Below are 15,587 nucleotides of genomic sequence, written 5' to 3'. Positions count from 1 at the left end.
TTTGGTACAATTCTAACACACTTAAAGCTCTTTCATTCCAGCTGATATTCAGACCTCCTTCCTGAGCGTTAACTTCATCAAGTTCTGGCCCCCAACCTATGATTGCCTCAATATGTGTTTCATAATGACTTGCAGGAAATACAACATTTAAACAATTTTGTCTTCCTGTACTTTTTTTTCATTCCAGAAAGTATTACTACTATGCAAAAAAGTAAAAAAAAATTAGTTTAAATAAAAATTTGATATTGTCATGTGGGTGGTGTGCATTCATGTTTACATACATGCTCTTAACTGAATACTTTGAGCAGAGGGATGAGGATTTTATTTTGTTGGTGTGCTGGGTTAGAATCACCCTTCTCACAATTAAACTGTTTAAAATCAGAAATTCTGTTAAAGCAAATTTCTACAACCAGAAAATGTTTTCCCTTCATATGTACATATATATAAATACACACACATATATATTCACATATATATATACACACACATATATACACATATGTGTATATATGTGTGTGTGTACATATGTATATATGTGTGTGTGTATATATGTGAATATATATGTGTGTGTATATATATATGAATTCACTAATTTACATAGAAGAGCTCGGAACTACTCCTGCTATATCCTTTCAAATGATGAACCTGGGTCCATTTAACCACAGTTGAGCTGACCAGAATTGCCAAGTCATTTAATATTTGGAGGCATTTAATTCCTAATCAGTTAAGGTTAAAACATATGTATAAAAATAATGAAAACTTTTGCTATGGCCATAGACAGGTGGGCACTGTGTGTAAAGCTGATTGATGTCCATTGAGCAACAGTGGGATTTTCCAAGAGAAAGCTCAGCGTGTTATAAGAAATGGCAAAGTCCTGGGAATGCGCTGGATTTAGCATCAGGACCTAAGTGTCATAGGGAAGTGTATTACTAAAAAAAAGACTATGGCTGTTTTTAGAATCCATCCTGAACTGATCTCTGGGTGTATGCATGTGTGCACGCACGTGTATGTGCTTATGTGTGTGAATTAAAAGAGCAGTTACGTGATAGGGCATATTTGGCATCTCAACTGTTAGTGGTTATGGCTGTACATTTTCCTCAGTACTTAATGGTATGTATTTTGAGTTATCAACTCACTTATTTTGGTCATTTGAAAAAGAGCTGGATTTCTTTAAATATGTGAAAGTGTGTGTGTCTAAAAAATATAGAGGGTTTGGTAATCAATCAGGAAACAAAAGGCATGGAGTCATTTGAATGAAATTGAGGTTTTAATAATGGGGTAATCTCAGATATGTTTCTGGAGTTATGAAACAAATTTAAATCAAATGTACACTTGAAATATTTGAAACTATCATCAAAAATTCCATGGCAAGAAAAAAAACTGGGCTAAGCATTATAGATGTCATATTTCTATTTGTTCTGACTTCTAGCAACGTAGAAAATCCACTGGGTGTTTTTTTCTTATAGAAGTTCACTGACACCACTTTCATACAAGCAGTGACAACTGGACAATTCATTATTTTCTCATCTGTGGCTGGAAGTAATTCCTTTTTCTTTGAGAGATTATAATTCACAGAAAAGCATATCTATCATATCCTGTCTCAGACCGTGATCTCAAGGTATCAGTTTTCATTTCAGCCAGATTTGAATTTAAATCTATGTACTTCAACAACATTAGAGGTGTTACTTCATCTTTCCAATATACCTGATTCTTTATCTGTTAAATGGGATGAAAATATCTAGGATGCAAGGTGTGATGAGAATTGAAAAATGGACTTAGCAAAGAGTGGTGCAGTAAGTGGAGTTTGTGGCTATTCAGTCATTTATCTCCCTCTTCATGTAGACATTATTCCCACAGGATATGATGTGGAATGTTGTAGTGATACTCTGGGGCTTAATAAAACAAAGTTGTCTTGGCTACACGATAGTATCACCTTATAGATTTACTGCTATACCATTTAGAAAATGATGAACCTGGCTCCAGTCAACTACCATTAAGCTGGCCAGAAATGCCACATCATCCTGGGGCGGGGGAGGGGGGCATATAATTGTCTCAATGTTTGGGGGCGTATAATCTAAATTAAACAAAAAGCTATATAATTTGTATGAGTTAAACGTTATAATTTGTATTATAATTTGAGATTAAAAATATGGTCAGTAAACATTTACCAGAATATGAAACAAAGCAACAATTCATGAATTACTTCAAAATATCATTTTAATAGCAGTAATTTTTCTTAAAGTTCGTAACTATGAAGAAAATTATTTAAGAAGGGATTGAATAATACTCTTCTTAGATGTTCTTCTTTTGTTTTTTTTTTACTAATCGAAACTTCCATTTTCTTTGCTTCCTGTGGTTGATTTCTTATATGGAGAAACTTCAGTGATAGATGCTTTCTTGCACATGATATTGATCATTGTATACTCAACTAACACTTATGAAATGCTAGCTGAATACAATGAAAATCTACCATATATTGGTTGATGATATATAAAGATAAGCCACAGTAGTTTCTCTAGAAGGACCCTTTAATTCAATAGGCAAATTAGATGTTAAATTGATATATAAAAATGATATTGTCCATGGAAGTAGCCAAATTTGCCCTGAGGATAAATAGAGGCATTACAAATTTTAAGGTAGCAAAATATATAATGGATTATGGCATATGAACATAGTTGGAATAAGATTTAGCTACATATATTAAAAAATAAATAACAGAGGCTTAAATGAGATAGAAGCTTTTTTTGTTACACCTAAAACAATGTCAATCAGAGGCTGCTGTGGTAGCCTTCAATGTGATCAGAAGCTAAAGTTTCTTTCTTTCTGTTTCTTGCTCGTATATAATGCTTGGCTTCAATTCTCAGGGTTATTTTATAAAAGGTGTCAGCAAACCAAGGCTTACAGACCAAATCCAGGGTCCGCCAAATTTTGTATATAAATTTGTTCTGGAGCACTAACACAGCATTCATTTGTGTGTTGTGTATGGCTACTTAGCACAGTTGTGGCAGACTGTAGGTCTAGCGAGAGTAAGCATATTTGCTATGCGAACCTTTACAAAATAAAAGAAAAAAGAAGTTCTAACTCATTATCTAAGACAGTGTTATCTAATAGGAATATAACATAAACATACATAATTTTAAATTTTCTAGAGGCCACATTTAAAAAGAAATATTTGAAATACAAAATTAATTAACAGTTTAACACTTTATATAAAAAATTATAATTTCAACATGTAATTATTTACAAAATGAGATTATTTTATTATTTTCCCCCTTAAGTCTTTGATATATGGAATGTATTTCAATTTGGACTTTCCACACTTCAAGTACTCAATGGCCACAAGTGGTAAGTGGTTACCACCTTGAACAGAAGAAAACTAGCATGTCTGAATAAATTCCACCTAAATATTTTGCTTTCTAGATAGTAAGAAGAAGAAAAAGAAGAAGTTTTGAGAAAACCTACAGGAAGCAGTTTCACATAACACTTTTCATTATACCACACCTAGATTGATATTCATTTTGCAAGGAGTAGGAGATAATACCTGTTAGGGAAAGAAAATGGTAGTGTCTGCTAAAGCATAGAAAAGCCATTTTTAAATTGTCAAATTTTGTATAGGTAATAGAATGAAAAATGAAGAATTTCTAGAGCAAATTTAATGCACGTGTGCTAATATATTATTATTGAGATAGACAATACATGGACATATTACTAAGAGAAGGTATCATAATTATTTACAATTCAATGAAATTTGACTTCAAATAAAAACAAGTGAGTGCTACTTCTACTTCTGAACAAGGTAAAGTAATACGGACTGGCTTATCTTTGCAAGTGAAATAACTAAGTGACCAGACAACATATATTAAAAAATAAATAAAATGCTTTTAAGGCATTAGAATTTAGGCAATGAAGGACAGTGATCCACAAAAATGGGACACAAACAAAGTGAGAATTTAAGTGTTCAAGCTTACTGCCTGGATAGAGTTCCAGGCCATTGAAAGAGAAAGCTGTCTCTCTAAGTTGATGAGACAAAACTGTGAGTTCCAGAGGCTAATGCAGCTAGAGTTCACAGAATAGAGTAGAAAAAAGGAGACAGCTGCGTAAAGGCAGAGCTCTGGAGATTTTCACAGCATTCCCCTCTGGCCCCCTTTATCTTCACTACCCTCACCAATAAGTTTTCAGTTGAATATGGCATGTACATATGTTTGAAGAAACTAATCAAGACTAGGCAAAGAAACAACAAAAAGGAGAATAGGGAGTCATCTTAGAAATTACACCTGACTGAGAACGGCTTATCTTTCTGTCAGGGCCATTAAGTAGAGTATTTACAAAGGTAGTGCCTTAGGAGTGGGCAGAAATTAGGTCTACACTAGACACTTCTTTGGTCATGCATAACAAAACAAAACTTCGAAGAATCATACTGTCTCAAAGTAACATAACAATGTTTTAGAGAAAACCACAAAAATATTTATTATAATAAAAATCACCCATCAATGAACAAAATAAATATCACAATGTTTAATATCTGATCAAAATAGGCATTTAAAGAAGTGGAAAACTATGTTTCATGAGGAAGAGAAAAATAAATGCATCAAAACTAATCCAGAAGCCTCACAATTGAAAAAATTTGTAGACAGGACAATAAGAATTATTGTGACTAAGCAGTAAATATTCAGAAAATACAGAAAAAAATGAGCATGTTAAATGGAGATATAGGAATTTAGTAAAACAGACAAAACAATTTTTAGAAATGAAAATGTAATGTCTGAGATGAAAAATACTCTAAATGCAATTAAACACACGTTAGACACTGTAGGGAAAATAATTGGTAACTATCAAGATACAAAATAGAAAATATGCAAAATAAAACAGGTAAAAAAACAAAAATCAAACAAATTAAAACAATAACCAGAATGTAAGTAAACTGTGGGACAAATTTAAGTGGCAAAATATACAGATAATTGGATTCCCTGGATTCCAGGAAGAAGACCTGGGAGGAGGGATAGAAAAAATACATTAAAGAAATAATGGCCAAAATTTTTCTGAATTTGATGAGAATTCTGAACGTATAGAACCAAGAAAATTGGCAAACTCAATCACAAGGAATATAAAGAAAATTACAGCAAGATATATCATAATCAGATTGCTTAAAACTGGTGATAAAAATCCAAATATTACATCAGCCCAAGAAAAGAAGTATTTTACAAATAGGGCACCAACATTAAGGATGACAGTATATTTCTTGTCTAAAACAATGTAAGTCAGAATATAATACAGAAATACACTTAAAATACTGGAAAAACATACCCCCACCAGGAAAAGAAAATGAAAAGAACTTGCCATTTTAGTTTTCTAAAGCTGCTGTAAGAAACTACTACAAACATGGCAACCGAAAATAACACAAATTTTTCTCTCAGTGCTCTGGGGTTCAGAAGTCCAAACTCAAATATTTATCAGTACTGGCTCCTTCTGAGGCTCTGAAACAAAATTATTTTATGTCTCTCCAATTTAGGTAGCTTCTGGTTACACTTGACATGCCTTGCCTCGGATTGTCGTAAGTCAATCTTTGCCTTCACGTGGCCTTCTGCCTTTACATTACTTTCTTCTCTGTTTCTTCTATTTTGCTGTTGCTTACAAGACACTGGCCATTGGATTTAATTTCCATCTTAATCCAGGATGATCTCTCCTTCATTCCTTACCTTAACTACCTCTGCAAAGATTCTTATTCCAAATAAATTCACATTCTGAAGTTGTGGGTGGAAATATATTTTGGGAGTCACTATTGAATTTACTATATCTGCCAACCTAGAATTCTATACCCAATAAATAGATCTTTCAAAAAACGAAGGTAAAACAATGAGTTTCAGATATATGCAATCGGAAAAATTTCATCACCAGCAGACCAAGAGTATAACAAGTATTCAAAGAAATAGTTTGGCCAAAAGAAAAATCATAGTTAGAAATCTTGGTTTATACCAAGAAATGACAATTTCTCAATATAAGAGCTATGTGGGCAAACACTGAAGATATTTTTCTCATTATTTAAATCTCTTTAAAAGACAAGTCATTCTTTTAATGCAAAACTAGAAACAATGCATTACTTCTATATATAGAAGAAAATTGCAGGACAACTATAGTACAAAGACTCACATGGGAGATATGGAAGTATACCATCATAATATTCTTGTACCATACACAATTTGATGTGATATCATTTGAATTTATCCTTTGATATAAGTCCTAAAGAAACCACAGAAATAACACAACAAAGATGAATAACTATTAAGACAACAGAAAATACACAAGTAAACCATAAAAAAAATCTGAAAGAAGTCAGGAGAAAAAAGAAGAGAGGAACAAACAAATGGAACAATTAGAAAATGAACAGCAATATTATATGAGAACATATTCAGTATTCACACTAAAAGAACATAATTCAAATATACCAATAAAAAGGCAGAGCTTATCCAATTGGTTACCAAAGAAAACCAAATTATATTCTCCCAACAACAAAACAACTGGAAATATAAAAACATAAATAGGCTAAAAATAAAAGGGTAAAAAAAAGTACTATGCTTATATTAATTAAGTTTTAAGTGATTATATTAATATCAGAAAAAGAGATTTTATAGTAAAAACTATTTCCAGGTATAAAGAGAGTGATCTAATATTAATGGAAGTGTTAATTCATAATAAGGACATAATAACACTAAACTTTCGATATTTAATGAGTTTTTTTTCTCATTGACATTTATAAAACACTACCTAATGATAGAATACAGATAGTTTTCAAGTGTATAATAGAAAATTTAATGAAAATTTTTCTGGGCCATAAGGCAAATGTGAATAAATTTGTATGAAATTAAATTATATAAAATATGTTCTTTCGAACAAGGAAATAGTTATAAATGAATTTAGAACAAGGAAATAGTTATAAATGAATGAATTGGAAAAATCTGCAAATACTTAGAAACTAAATATTATTCTTTTAGACCCCAAAAGATAATCAAAATTGTTATTAGTATATATAACTGAAGAAAAATAAAAACACAACCTCTCTAAATTTGTGAAATGCAGGTAAAGCATTGCTTTGAAGGAGATTTATAGCATTGAATGTTTCTATTATAAAAGAGAAGGGCCTCAAATTTGTGACCTTCCACTTTAACATTTGAGTTGTTTGTTTTAAAAAAGAGTCAATGAAAATTTATATAAGCAACAGAAAGCAGATAATAAAGGTTCATATAAAAATCTATAAAATAAAAAACAGAAAAATATCATGTTAATCATAGAAACAATACATCTTATCTTTCAAGAAAGAAAATAAATTTATAATTCTATATTGCCAGACTAGGGAAATTAAGACAGAGGAAACACAATTCTAATACGAGCAATGAAAGAGGTAACTTTAGTGCAGCTCCTGCTGATATCAAATGGATAAAAATGGAATATTATCAACAAATTCACGTCAATAAATTTCACAATTATATAAAACGGACAATTTATTTAAAAATGACAAATGCAAAACCTATTCAAGAGGAAACAGAATAGCTAATTAAGTATATATAAGTGTAATATGAAATAAGTATATATAATAAGCATATATAGTTATTAAATTTATAAGTTATTTACACTTATTTACTTATATAAGTATTATATTTAATATAAGTACATATAATATAATATATAAGTATATATAACATTTATTAGTATTATATTTATAAGTATTTTATAAGTATATATACTTATAAAATAAATTAGATCATGGTTGAAAAAACAGGTCCAGGTAGGTAACTGATGACATCTATGACATTTTAAAGAGGAATTCATATCAATTCTAGAAAACTATTCCAGAATATTGAGAAGAAATATTTCCCATTTTTCATAAAAGTCAGTATCAATCTAATATCAACAATATATAAACTTTTTTCACAAATTATATATATGTACACACACACACATATATGATCCATACTCTACATGATAAATACAAATTCAGCTAACATAGCACATAGGCCTAAATACAAATCCCATGTCTGAAAAGCTTCTAGAAGATAATGTCACAGGGTGTCACTTTTCCATCCAGAAAACTTTGCAGCTGGTGGTGCCTTTGTCGGAATTTTGCTTCAGCCCGTCACCAAACTGGATTCCGTGTCTGTCAAGGGCGGGCTAGAGGCAGAGCAGCCAGGGATGTGTGAGCAAGCACTGGGTCCGGCCACTGCACACTGCCAGCCTGTGGCAGGGTGGGTAGCTCTAGGTACCCATACAGCCTCCGGCTCCATAATTGGCTATGGCTGGAACAGGCATGCCAGAAGCAGCTTCTACTGCACACTGGGGACCACAGTGGTACCTGGAGGCTTGGAGACACCAGGAACCACAGAGCCCCAAAAAGAGTGTCACAGCCGTGGCTCCGGGAGCCCCTAAGTCTGGGATCCCCGAAGGGCTGTACCTCTTCTTTCCTTCTCCTTGCCTAGGACTTGGTGAATGAGAGGCGTGTTTCAGTCCTGCTTGTATTGCAGCTCTGTCAGTCCCACCATTTGGCAGGTCCCAAGTTCTTGTCCCACGTCGCGGGCGAATAAGGTATGAGGACAACTGGATGGTGAGTAAAGCAGAGAGGAGCTTCATTGAGTGACAGAATAGCTCTCAGGAGACATGAAGTTGGTAACTCCTTTCTGCAGGCAGTTCATCCCAACAAGTGTCCAGTTCTTAGTGGAGAAGAGACCCATGATGGGTCGCTCCTTTCTGCAGGCAGGTTGTCCCAGTGAGTGTCCAGCCCTCAGTGGAGAGGAGACTCGTGGTGGGAAGCTCCTTTCTGCAGGCAGGTTGTCCCAATGTGTGTCCAGCTATCAGTGGAATGGAGACCTGTCGTGGGTAGCTCCTTTCTGCAGGTGGGTTATCCTGAAAGGTAGAAAGTACCCAAAGTGGGTAGCTCCTGCCCTCAGCTGGTAGTCCCAACGTCTGTTTGACTCTGGCTTAGTCTGGGGTTTATAAGAGCTCAAGAAGAGAGAAAGTGCCATCCTGATTGGTCCATGGGCAGCCATAGATCGGCCTGGGAAAAGCACCATAAGCTCTCACTCTGGGCTGCAGACTCCACAGGGAACTGGCAGCCCGGTCCCCAGGCTTTAGGACTTCTCTGACTTGAAGGTGGGATTTCACCGAGGATCCGCCCTTTTCTGCCCAGGAGCCCATCTGCCTCCTGCTTCCAAAAACATGTCATCCATGACCCCAGGCTGTTCATGCTGGTGGGCACAGGCAGACCTGTGTCAACTTGCCCTCAGCCCGCCCACCCTGCACTCCCTCCTTGAGCTCGTCTCTGCCCAAAGTTTCAGAGCAGGCTGAGGTTGCTGGGGTCCGGCGTGTCAGCGTCACCCTGAGAATGGGCACACCCAACCTAATTGTGACAGCGCCCAGGCTTGGCTTCAACTTTGCTCTGAAATCGGAGTGGGTGCCAAGAGTGGGGAGAGGCCAGAAAGCGGAAGCAGGTACTTCTGAGCTAGCAGGGGCAGGGGCAGCTTCCTAGGCCTCTGAGAGTGCAAGGATGCCAGGGTCCAGAGCCACGGCTGGGCAGCTACAGCTGCATCTGGGAATGCAGGGCTCCTGCCCCACCAACTCAGAAAGGGGCGGGGCTCCTGCCCATTCCCAACTCCCAGCTGCTTTATGGAGTACATAGTGCCAGCCACGCCCCCACCGCCGCAGCCAAGGTCTTCACAGGGGTTGCTCCAGATGGGCCATTGCTACCATCGATAATACAGAATAATATCTTTGTGATATTTGTAAGGCAATGAATGATTTTTTTATTCGCTATCATAAACATGTTTCATCAAAATCTGAAAAATAGATCTAGCAAAATTATTATTTTTGTTTCAATCTGCAACATTTATTTTAAGTACAGGGGTATACGTGGAGGATGTGCAGGTTTATTACACGGGTAAACGCTACACAGATTATCTCACACCAAGGTATTAATCCCAGCACCCATAATCTGTTCTTCTTGATCCTCTCCCTCTTCCCACCCTCTGTCCTCTGACAGGCCCCAGTGTGTATTGCTCCCACCATGTGTCCATGTGTTCTCAACATTTAGCTCCCACTTATAAACCAGAACATGCTGTATTTTGTTTTCTGTTTCTGGGTTAGTTTGCTATGGATAATGGCTTCCACCTACATCCGTGTTCCTACAAAAGACAATATTTTGTTTCTTTTATATGGTTGCATGGTATTCCATGATGTATATGTACCACATTTTCTTTATTCAGTGTATCATTGATGGGCATTTAGGTTGATGCCATGTCTTATTGTGAATAGTGCTGCAGTGACCTTATGCATACATGTGTCTTTATAATGGAATAATTTGTATTCTTTGGGTATATACCCAGTAATGGGATTGCTGGGTCAAGTGATATTTCTGCCTCTAGTTCTTTAAAAAATTGCCACACTGTCTTTCACTATGGTTGAGCTAATTTTCATTCTCATCAACAGTGTAAAAGTGTGCCTTTTTCTCCACAATCTTACCAGCATCTGTTGTTTTTTGACTTTTTAAAAGTAGCTGTTCTGACTGGTGTGAAATGGCAGCTCATTGTGGTTTTGATTTGCATTTCTCTAAAGATTAGTGATATTGAGCTTTTTCTCATGTTTCATGGCCACATATATGTCTTTTGAGAATTGTCCGTTCATGTCCTTTGCCTACTTTTAAATAGAGTTGTTTTCTCTCATAAATTTAGGTTCCTTATAGATGCTGGATATTAGACCTTTGTCAGATGGGTAGACCAGAACAGTTTTCTCCCATTCTGTAAACTGTCTGTTTATTTTGTTGATGCTTTCCTTTGCTGTGCAAAGCTCTTCAGTTTAATTAGATCTAATTTGTAAATTTTTGCTTTTGTTGCAGTTGCTTTTGGCATCTTTGTCATGAATCTTTGCCTGTGCCTATGTCCTGAATGGTGTTACCTAGTTTTTTGTTTTTGTTTTTGTTTTTTTTTTTTGTAGGGTTTTTATAGTTGGGGTTTTTCTTTTAAGTATTTAATCCATCTTGAGTTGATTTTTGTATATGGTATAAGAAAGGGGTCCAGTTTCAGTGTTCTGCATGTGTCTAGGCAGTTCTCCCAGCACAATTTATTAAATAGGGAATCCTTTCCCCATAGCTCATTTTTGTTGGGTTTGTCGAAGATTAGATGGTTGTAGGTGTGTGGTCCTATTCCTGGTTCTCTCTTCTCTTCCATTGGTCTATATGTTTGTTTTTGTACCAGTACCATGCTGTGTTGGTTACTGTAGCCTGATAGTCTAGTTTGAAGTTGGGTAGTGTGATGCCTCCAGCTTTATTCTTTTTGCATACGATTGCCTTGGCTATTCAGGCTCATTTTTGGTTCCATATGAACTTTAAAATAGTTTTTTTCTTTAATTCTGTGAATAAAATCAATGATAGTTTAATGGGAATATCACTGAATCTATAAATTGCTTTGGGCAATATAGCCATTTTCACAATATTGATTCTTCTTATCTATGAGCGTGGTATTTTTTGTTTGTGTCATCTCAGATTTCTTTGAGCACTGGTTTGTATATATATAATTTATTAAAATATGATTTTGAGTATCTGATGAAGCAATTGTGATAGTCTCACTTAGCTATTAAAAATTTTGAATGCTTTATTCTCTTACCCTCTCCATTTAGAAGATAGAAAAGCTTACAGTCATTACTCTACAATGACATTTCACTCAACAAAGGATAGCATATAAGATGCTGGTCCCATAAGATTAAGATGGAGATGAAAAATTTCTATCGCTTAGTGAAGTCATAGCTGTCATAACTTTATAACTTCCTAATATAACACATTATTCACATGTTTGTGGTGAGACTGGTGTAAAAAAACCCACTGCACACAGCCGAATACAGTATAGTACACACAATTACGTACAGTTTATAATACTTGACAATGATAATAAGTGACTATGTTATTGCTTTAAATATTTACTATACTGTACTTTTTATTGTTACTTTACAGTGTAATCCTTCTATTTATTAAAAAAGTTATCTGTAAAACAACCTAAGGCAGATCCTTCAAGAGGTATTCCAGAATAAGATATTGTTATCATAGGAGATGAAGCTCCATGTTATTGCTGTCCTTTAAGACTTTCCAGTGACAAGATGTAGAGATGGAAGACAGTGATATTAAGCCTAAGCCTGTGTAGGCCTAGGCTAATGTGTGTGTTTATGTCTTTGTTTTTAACAAAAAAAGTTTAAAAAATTTTTTAACAAAAAAAGTTTTAAAAATAAAAAATTAAAAAAATCACAACAAAGCTTATAGAATAATAATATGAAGAAAAAAATTGTATAACTGTCCAATATGTTTGTGTTTTACACTGAGAGGTACTACAAGAGTCAAAAGTTAAAAAGATAAAATGTATAAAGTAAAAAATTTACATTGTTAATTTATTATTGAAGAAAGAAAAATTATTTTTATAAATTTGGTGTAGTCTAAGTGTACAATGTTTATAAAGTCTACAGTGGTATACAGTAATTTCCTAAGCCTTCATAGTCACTCACCACTCATTGACTCACCCAAAGCAACTTTTAGTCCTGCAAGCTCCACTAATGATAAGTGTTCTATGATAAGTATCCTCTTTGTAATCTTTTACACCACATTTTTTACTGTACCTTTTCTATATTTAGACACACAAATATTTGCCACTCTGCCTACAGTATTCAATACCATGACATGCTATACAGGTTGATAGCCTAGGAGCAATAGGCTATACCATATAGCCTAGGTGTATAGTAGTAGGCTATACCTTTTAAGTTTGTGAAAGTACACTCTATGATGTTCCCACAATGTTGAAATCACCTAATAATACATCTTTCTGAATGTTTCCTCAGTCATTAAGTAGCTCATGACTGTACAATTCTGGCCAATCAAACATAAATGTCACTCCACTGAGAGCTTCCTGAAGGTGTTTTCCTTTTCCAGATATAAGGAAAAGATGTAGCTTTTTTCCCATTTCATATTGCTGTGTATGGATACACACACACACACACACACACACACACACACACACACACACGAATACTTGGTGCTGAGAGAATGTCTTGCAATAATGAAGGAAAGGAACAATAATCACTGATATGCCAACCCTAACATTTTTGTACACCTAAATCAACTTACGTGCACACTTATCTCTATATCTTTTGTTATGTAAACATACGTATTTAAGCCATCAAAATTAAATTGTTCTATTTTATACAATCAAATACATTCTTCAATAATAAACACAGTGTAGGTCAAAATTTTTGTTCAGTGTAAGAGTTCTAGAAGGAAAAGATGTTGGCCTTGATTCCAAACACTTCAAAGTTGATGAGAATGACAAAGAAAGTAATGCTTAGAGATTTGCTCTTGTGAGATGAAGACAGTACTAAGGAGTCATTTAGAAGACTATTACACAGCAAGGGCAGAACAGGGATGGCTTCCTGGAGATGTAGACTTGGGGGGAAAAAAGTGTTATTTAGCTAGAAAAAGAGATGAAAGAACATTCTATCCTCAAAGAATATTTGCCTATCTAAAACGGCTTGCTTCTATATTCAAAATATCTCTTTAGTTGATCTACTTCTCTCTCCTCCTGCTCCTTCAACCCTAGTTCACCTGATCTACTTGAGTAACCTCCATGCAGGTTTTATTTTCTATGTTTACTTCCGTTTCCCCAAATCCATTTCTAAGTAGCAGCTAGAAGTGATGTTTTTAAAAGAGATCATGCCACTCCCCTACTCTAAATATTGCAATAGCCTCTCATTTCACTTAAAGTAAAAACCTGTAAGTTATTTTATATAACAAGTGTCTAGGAAGTATGAAGACAACATGAAAAAAATGATACAAGTTGGTCAGCCAAATAATAATGCCTTAGAATTAAATCTGGATTATCTGAAGTGAAAAATATTTCAGCTACAGTACAATGCACCATCAAAACCACTCCATTAATGTTTTTTGAACAGCTAACATATTACGTGCAAGACTTATCTATTTTTATTCTCTTTTGAAATGTCTCCCTCAAAAAATGGAAGGTTAAAAAATGAGAGAAAACATTGCTGCACCAGTTGGCCTGAATGGCATTAAGCTCTCAGTGTGTGAAAATGAATCTGACATAGTTTATTATAAAATCCATGAAATAACTTCATGCAGGTTAGGAAAAAACCTGGCTTGTATGCCGACATTGCAGAAAGCATTTTTATGAAGGAAAAGTCAAAAACTCCCCACTGTAATACACGCCATGATCTATTGTTGGAACAAGACACCTCGCTGTAAGCAATTGGGAACATGGAGAACAAAATCTTTTATCCATGACTTTATGTAGATGCTTTTTGTTTTTGCAAAATCTTTTTCACTTTTGACTCTAGAAAGGTACTGAGATTTTTGAACAGTGCAAAATGAGCAAAACAGTAGTTGATGGAGGAAAGTGTATATTTAAGTGTGTCATATAGGATGGTTTCGAACAGGGATGTCTCTCATAATGTTTTATTGGCTCAAACTGCATTCCAGCATCTGGAATAAAGAATCAAGTTAAGAAAGTTGTGTTCTCCCTTGTGTTCTGACTGATGGAACTGTGACAAAAGGACATGGGAGGTAGAAAAAGGAATTAAATAAATATGAGAAAATTATAAGACCTTGAAGCTATTAGCTACAGATGTTAGTATGGAAGTTCACATATTATCAGAGAGTTACAAAGCTTCTTCAATTCCACGTTACCAAAAATGCTCTGCAGTTGTAATATATGTTGATGTGTCTTCCTTTATCTCACTGTAGAAACCATGGTGTTTTTCCCTGCTTACAATGCTACATCTTGGGATTTTCTTGCTGGATGGAACCCAGTTCGTGCCCTTAGAAAGCTCTTGTTCCAGTGTGGGAAAGGAGATGCTTGAACAAAGAAAGACAACATGTAATCAGTATTCAGTCACTCAGGTTTATAATGCATTGGATTGAGGAAAGGATTAATAATTGCTTTTCCTTTGGGAATTAAATGAGTCTCCATGGAGGCTGTGCTGTGTAAGACAAACAAAAGTTTGAAATAATTTCATTTTCATGTGTAGCAAATGCTATGGTAATAAAACTCTTAATACTAGTGATTTTTTTTAGTGTTTTATATTTTCCCCAATAAATAACACTTAATTTAGAAACAGGTTTATTAGTTGAATTACTTAATTTTCCAAAGCATAATTTGCCATATGGTTCAATGGTACCAGTCATACCTCTTAATCCAGATATCTCATTTTGCACTAAATTTTAATTTGCAATTAATGTGTAATTTCTACATTACATATACATCATCAAATAACTCTCATTTTCTAATAAAAATAACTATGAGAATAGTATGTAATTATTTCTCCTTCACAGCTTGGTTTAAATATTTGTATATATTTGTGTAGCAATGTGAGAATATCTGATTTTTATATTTACAATGTCTGTTCTAACATAGCTTACACAATTGTGTATATTTTGGTTAATTTTTCCTTCCCTCTGCTAAAAACACATAAATTAGTTATTTGCATGTGATATACTTGAATGAATAAATCAGGAGAGAAAGAAGCTAAATATATACTTTGTAAAAATGAAATCATTG

Source organism: Papio anubis, chromosome 13 (assembly GCF_008728515.1).
Source record: "Papio anubis isolate 15944 chromosome 13, Panubis1.0, whole genome shotgun sequence".
In the NCBI taxonomy this organism is placed as follows: domain Eukaryota; kingdom Metazoa; phylum Chordata; class Mammalia; order Primates; family Cercopithecidae; genus Papio; species Papio anubis.
Note: the sequence above shows the minus strand (reverse complement) of the source record.